At 44.6% G+C, this 7549-nt stretch overlaps 1 pseudogene; it reads right to left on the reverse strand.

Moving 5' to 3' along the window:
* Window positions 1-1363: 1363 nt before the first annotated feature.
* Window positions 1364-5981, reverse strand: LOC136662414 (protein PTHB1-like; annotated as a pseudogene).
* Between the last annotated feature and the right edge of the window lie 1568 nt (window positions 5982-7549).

Genomic DNA, 7549 nt, shown 5'->3' on the forward strand with positions numbered 1-7549 from the left:
TCCCAAATCCCATGCACACTGGTGCAAATCAAAATCACATCTGCATTGAGACTATTAAGAGGCCAAGAAAAAAAAAGGGGGGGTTTTGAAACTGCCACAGGATTCATTTTAGGAAATAGCCAGAATCTGTACTAGGTGCATTACCTCTCTAAATGCTGCACCAGGAAAGTCTGAATTCTATGCTCAATAAAAAGCCAATCCCTTTTCTTAAATCTGGCTTTCCAAAGAGCCAGGATGGTGTCATGGTTGGGGAGTTTTCTGGCCTGGAAGATCCAGGCAGAGGTGTAGCTAGAAGGGGTGCAAACACTATGTTTTTCAGGGAGCCTCACTACAGCATGCAAGCGGCCCCTCCCCCTAGGAGCCATTCCGGGTGTGGGAGCAAAACAGAGGTGAAGCCATTACTCCATTCTGCAGGGAGGCTCCCTGCAGAATTTAGTACTTTGCACCCCCTCTAGCTACACCACTGGATCCAAGTTCAAATCCCCACACAGCCATGAAACTTCCTGGGTGGCTTTGGGCCTCTGACCCTCAGCCTCATCTCAAAAGTGTTGTTTTGTGAGAATGAAAGGTGGGCAGGAACCACATGCACTTGCTCTGAGCTACTTGGAGGAAGGGCGGTATAAAAATGTGAAAAAATAAGTGAAATAAATGCAAATAAATAAACTTTGCAATGATGGCAACTCCCAGGTTGTGTGCGAGGAGGGGATATGTGCTTGATTGATTCAGACCTTTATTGGCATACAATTTCCAGGAGATAGAGACAATAGACAATATAAAATACACACATTAAAAACATGTTAAAAACATTAAACATTTAAAAATGTTAAAAAACACCAAACATTACATTATACTACCATGCTCCTGTAGGTTTGTTAGCTACATTAACTGTTATGCACGTATAATTCATATATGCTTTACTTTTCAAGTGGATAAAAGCTCTTTTAAACAGTTCTGGAGTAGCAGCAGGCAATCCATTAATATCTTTTCTAACAGGGTGAAGGGTTTTGCTGACCAGGTATGAGACGAATTCAACAAAATTCAAGTGCTGCAGTCAACAGGAAAGTAGAATGGAAAATAGAATTTAACAAAGCATAAAAATCCACAGTAGAAAATCATTACTTGGGCAATTGTTCACTATTAAGATCCTAGGCTGTATGTATATCTATCGGGGCTCACTGCTGCATTGGTGATTTCTCTTTAGTGCCATGTCAGGAGAAATTTGCCATTGTGTGGGGTTTCTGAGAAATACATATGTCATAGATACATAGTCTGGCATAAGCGCAGTCTGGTTATGTTATATATATACTAAATTGAATTAGTACTAGTCCAGAGAATGTCAACACAAGTAGTTTACAGAAATAGTTCAGTGACCATCAAGTTTTGTCTTCTGTTTAGGAAGGTGCCTATGGTTGTTAAATGTTGTTGTGGGCTCTTGGAAAGCTGATCTTTCCTCTAGCTCAGACTCTGGAATAGTTGCACAGCCACCTAGTAGAGCTGCACTGTTGAGCATCAATGTCCTTACCTTTGGCCAAACGATCATAGAGCAAGATTATATGTTTCCTCAGCCTATTAGTATCTTGGGGATTTCAGCAAGTGAGAAACAGAAGCATCCACATTTTCTTCCCATCCCAGCTCTTGAGTATCCTGTATTAATTGCAAAAAAGTGGCTTCCAGGATAGCAACTTGATCAGCATTCAGCTTCTACCACAGGCCCATCAGGGTGGCACTTGTTAACCTTGTGAACGCCTGGAACTCACTGGCCTGGCTTTCCTCCACTGCATCTGCCAGAGCTATTTCCTATCAGCAAGTTCCTTCCAACAAGTTGTCTTGGATGCCAAAGAGGAACTAGAGACCTATCTTCAAATTGTGCCAGCAAACGTCGTTCAATAGCTCTAAACTGTATGGCTCTTTCAGATGATATATTTTGCAGCATTTGAGCACAACTCAAAATTATGATCAATTAGGTCAAAATATTCCTGTACAGGGACTGGGCCAAAAAAAACTATGTGAAGTTTTCACCATTTTGCTTTTTGAAGTGTTCATTAAACCAAGGAGTGAGCTCTTTCACAATTAGCCAATTTGACAGGTCACTTTGAATTCTGTAATGCTGTGAATTTGGAAAAGCAAGCTTCTGCAATGAGGAATCATAAAAGTGTCATTGCAGCCTGATCCCAAAGCCAATTAACCCAGGAGCCTGCACAAAACGCAACCTTGGAATTTGAGTGAAAGTAAAGGATTCTGGCTTCTCATACTGGGCTGTCTTTCCAGCTTCTGGAGATCTATCACTGAAGGAGCCTTCCTGAGAAGAAATGCATGATGTTGTCTAGCTCTCCATTTGGTGGACCAATCAATGTGCTTCTCCCTAAAGGTGATGGCATCATCTCCCTATTGATGGCTAGGCTCTTTGTATCATAAATGAGCGTGACAGAGTCTTTTCCAGAAGCTGTCTATAAAATATTACCATCTGGCTGCACATTGGGAGTAACCCTTCTATATGTAGATCTGGTCTCCCTATCACACGCCAAAGGTTTCAACAAGTTGTCTGGCTCAATGTTTTTATCGTTCTCCTGGAGCAAGTTTGTAATACACTCAAGCTGAGTAGTTATTACCTGAAGTATCTCAGCCATGAGGAAAGACTGGTGTATTAAAAAAAAATCTATGTCCTTATTTTTCCTAAATTTATTAATGCTTAATAAGCAACTAGCCACCTGGGTAACATTAGGTGAAGTTTGCCTTAAAGAGCCCAGAGTGTCTGTGAGAACAGCCTCCAGATGGTCAAAGCTGTTCTGCTTTTTAAATGGCAACTTTGCTGGTATAAAGAAATCATTCAGCTTGGCTTCTTTGCTTGCTGGAAATAACGTTTTTCCCTCCTGAAGGTAGGTCCTCTTCTGTCCCATGATAACTTCTATCACTTTGTTTTCAGCTGGAATAACTTACAATTATTTATCTGTCACATGCCACAGAGTCTTCAAATGAAGATTGTAGCCAGCTGCAAACTCTTATCAGGAAACTCTTTTTCCTGTGTCGAGGTCATTCTGGTTTTTTGCACTCTGTGCTATTCTTATAAGGCAACACCTGGCAGCAGATGAAAGAAGCTTCTTCTGCTCTTATTAAGGAGGAAAATAATATTTAAAAGGCCTCATTGCTCAGAGCTCCTCACAGAGCATCTGTATCAGCTGCCACCAGAACCCTTGATACCCATTAAATATGTGTATTTAATGGGGTTTACTCCCAGCAAAGTGTATATGGGACTATAGCCTTAGATCTGGGTGCCCAAACCCCGGCCCTGGGACCACTTGTGGCCCTCAAGGCCTCTCAATGTGGCCCTCAGAGAGCCCCCAGTTTCCAGTGAGCCTCTGGCCCTCCAGAGATTTGTTGGAGCCCACACTGGCCCGATGCTACTGCTGTCAGCGTGAGGGTGACTGTTTGACCACTCCTGTGAGCTGTGGGATGAAGTCTCCCTCCACTGCCTGTTGTTTCACATCTGTGATGCAGTAGCTGCAGCAAAGGAAAGACCAGCCTTGCTTTGTGCAAGGCCTTTTGTAGGCCTTGAGCTATTGCAAGACCTTCATTCATTAATCTTTAATATATTCATTTATGTAAACTTATATAAATGTATTTAAATTTTAAATGTAAATCAATTTTTTCCCCCAGCCCCTGACACAATGTCAGAGAGATGATGTGGCCCCTCCTGCCAAAAACTTTGGACACCCCTGTCTTAGATGTACAACTATTATTAAGAATGCCTACGTCCTGCTTTTCAACAGCAGCTAATTGCTCAGAGTGATTGACAAAGCAAAATAAATAACTGGTTCCCTGCCCTCATAGTGCTTACAATACCTTTCAGATGAAGTGCTTACAATACCTTTCAGATGAAACACTAGCAAATGGCCACTTGGCTAAGATGAAGAGGGACACAGCTAATCTCCCCATGCTAAATTTTAGCACCCACTTAGCAGGAGAATAGGAGTTCCAGAAGAGAAGGAATTTTTGCAGTCCTGTATCTTCATCATTCTGAACCTCAGGGCAGTCACAGCCCATAAATCTGGCTTGCGATTGTGTGTTTCTAGCTTCTTGACCCCAAACCCGATCATAGGAACAGCTTGGCTGCTCTTGACTGCAAAAGGCTGCTTGGCTGCCCTTGACTTGCTTACCATCTCAGCTTTTCGGATGTGCAGCTGCTCAACTCTTTTCTTGGTCAGAAGCTGCTCTGAAGGAATGAGAGTGTGGTGAATTTCAATTAAAATTTATAGATACAAAGAAGGGTGGTGCGCCAGGAACAGGACATTCCTTGCCCTGATTTTCTGGTTGAGCTTTGATAAGGAAATACTGGACAAGAGTGGTAGTATACTGTACTCAATGTACAAAAAATTGTCTTTCTGTCCTTCCACCTCCTCCTCCTCCTCTTTTCCTCATTTTTGGTTTTCCTCTGAACTGGCATTCTTGATCACTTTTGTTAGCCACAAGGATGGAAACATGCATTCCAGTATGGTGATTGGAACTGGGAATCTACAGAATCACAGAAGGGTCTATAGGGGTGCCCACCTAACCCTGTTCAAACAAGTGGCAAGACAGAATTGATGGCTTTGTTTTCTCAAGCTTGCCCAATGAGAACTATGCAATATCCAGAAGAGAGTTTGTTCAACCCCTCTCCATTACATAGTACTTAGGGCACAATCCTCCACTTAGGGAGGGGGCAATGCGGGAACGCACTGAATCATATCCCCCTTCTCAGGTCAGATATGCCAACATGGATTCACTCAGACTTGTGTCAGTAGCAGGTGCAGGTCTGAGTAGACCCATTGGGCTTTCTGGGCTTTCTGGGCTTTCTGACCCATGGCTGGGGCTTTCTGGGGCAAGGAAACAAATGTCCAGACTGGAGAACTCCAGACTGCTCATTTCCCCCAGGAGAAAGATTGCAAGCTGTGTTGACCCCACTGCATCTGCGCAGGAGAATTTTGATGGATTGACTGAAACAGAAGTCTTGTCCCATTTGCCCTGGAACTCTGGGTATTTGTAGGGCCAACCCATTCCACAAAATGTCATATTGAGTTGTAAGCTGGAAGAGGGCACTAAATGGACAAGGGATGCCTGCATCGAATATCTTTCTGCTAACCCCTCCCGGCTTGCACCAAGGAGCTGCTTCAATTGTTAAATGACTGTGCTCCATGAGCAGCTACTCATGGAGCCCACCAGAGGATAGGTGACTCTGGTTTTAATATTGTGGGCCTGGTTAGAGATGTTTAGAGAGCCAAGTTAGTAAAGGACAAGGAAGCTTCCTTCCATAAATGGAGCTTCCTTCCTTTCTCTAGCAGTGCTGGGGGGGGGGGAACAGTACTAGGCAAATAGTGGGGAGGGGCCCGCCAAGTGGGCATTCTCCCGATCCAGTGCTACCACCCATCTCCACACTGTCTTATGTCAAATAGGCATGAAGATCAAAGCATGCAGGAACTGGAGATCAGAGTAGTATTATCAGGGGCAGGTGGGAAGACTTCCTGCCAGGCCTCCAATTAATCATTCTCGCCTCCTTTAGGTGGTTTGGGAGGAAGATTTTGCTCACTGAGAGCCAGGTCAGCCCACCCATAAGGCCAAATGAGGTGCTTGCCTCAGACAGCAGGGTCATCTAGGTTTGACCCGCCACCCACCACTGGCTTCCCAAGTGTCCTCTCATTCTGTTTCCTTATGCAAGGAACAAATGAAATTTCTGCATTCCCACTCCAGAGTGACTGAAGCTGGAGTTACTTTTAAGTCAGACTCATAGAAGAACACATTAGAACAGCCATTTTCAATCAGTGTGCCATGACACATTGGTGTGCCGTAAAAGGTTCGCAGGTGTGACATGTGAGTTTGGTGCACAGCTGCTGAAAACCTCTTATATGCTCTGCCAATAGAGTAGTGAGAGGAGAGAGGGGAAACAGTAAGTACTGTTGGGGCAGCAACGCACCATGTAAGCGGCCCCTCCTACTTGCCATCAGAGCCATTCGGGGCAGTGACTGCAATGCGCAGACCAAACCAAACAGCATCTCCTGCACATTGCCAAACCAAACAGCATCTCCTGCACATTGCCGTTGCTGCCTAGAATGGCTCTGATGGCAAGTGGGAGCGGTTGCTTACATGGTACTTGTAGTACTTAGCATTTTGCCCCCTCAGTGATGCTACTGTGCTCTGCAACTCTATTTCTAGGGTAATTATGGTTGCAGTCCTATGCACACTTTCTTAGGAGTATGCCCCATTGTGTTCAATGACAGTTCTGAGTAGACAGGCATAGGATTGGGCTCTGTATGTACTACTACTACTACTACTACTACTAATAATAATAATAATATAACTACGCATTTATAACTACGATGGCCTTTCTGGTCATCGGATTACTCCTCTGACTTTATTCAAGGTGGTTTACATAGGCAGGCATTTCTAAATCCCTCAAGGGGATTTTTACAATCATAGAGGTTCTCTCTTTCAAGAACCAACATTTCAGATGGATCTTCCTGGTTTGGTCTCACTTCTGGCCTCCAGTTCTCCCACACAGGCTGACAAGCAGCTCCATCTCTCACACGGAGGGCAGCCAAGACGCTTCTTGCTCACACCAAGAGCAGGTGGAACTCAGCTCAGCAGTTGCTACAAGGTCTTGCCACTCTCAGCCATTCAGGGAGCTGCTGGTGTCCTCGAACCGGCGACCTTCCAATGTTATCTTCGGGCTAACGGAGGCGCTACCCTCTAGACCAGACCCCATGTAGACCTCCTCCTTATATGCAGTATCAAGTTGGGACCCAGAAGCCAGAAGTGACATCATAAGAGGAGGAGACCATAGAGAAGAAGCTGACTGTGCATTTACCTTCCCAGCAGCTCTTATTCAAGGTATCTAACAAGCGAACTCATTTGCTAACTTCCAGTGGGTCCTGCATTCATCCCTCCACCCTCATTTGCTGCCTGGTGAGGCCTAGCTGATCGTCGCTCAGTAGGGGATTCTACTGCAGCCTGCACTGTCTGTACACTTGCTCCATAATGGCCTCTTTGTTCCTAGTGCACGCTCCACTAGTCGGGACAGAAGAGGCATCTTGCTTTGAGAATTCTCTTCCACAGATCTGGCATTGCCATCCCAGCAATTAAGTTCTGCAAAGTCAAATGCAAATTAAAAAAAAAATACTTAACTCATCTGGACAATTTTGTTTCTGTGTGTAATTTGGCCAAAGAAATACCACGTCTGTTTTTGAGAAATGTCATTCCCCCCTCCATCACAGAGTGATGATGGGAAAACTTCTTCACTGCATCCTTTCCAGCACGCAGCAAGGGAAGAACTAGACAATGGGTGTTGGAGTTATTGGGGGGGGCATCTCTTGTGCAACTATTTTTGCTACGCACCGTCCTCACCCACACTGTCAGTGACTCTCCCACCCACTCATCAGAATAATTTGAGGCTCGTGGATTGATAAACTCCTATTCTCTCAGAAACTAGGAACTTCTCACCTTTGGTGGAAGGTTTTTTGCTTACCCAGGCCTGGCCCATTCACGAGGCAGGTAGCAGATTGATGAGAAGCACCCATCTCCA

This window comes from Tiliqua scincoides, chromosome 11, assembly GCF_035046505.1.
Source record: "Tiliqua scincoides isolate rTilSci1 chromosome 11, rTilSci1.hap2, whole genome shotgun sequence".
Taxonomy (NCBI): domain Eukaryota; kingdom Metazoa; phylum Chordata; class Lepidosauria; order Squamata; family Scincidae; genus Tiliqua; species Tiliqua scincoides.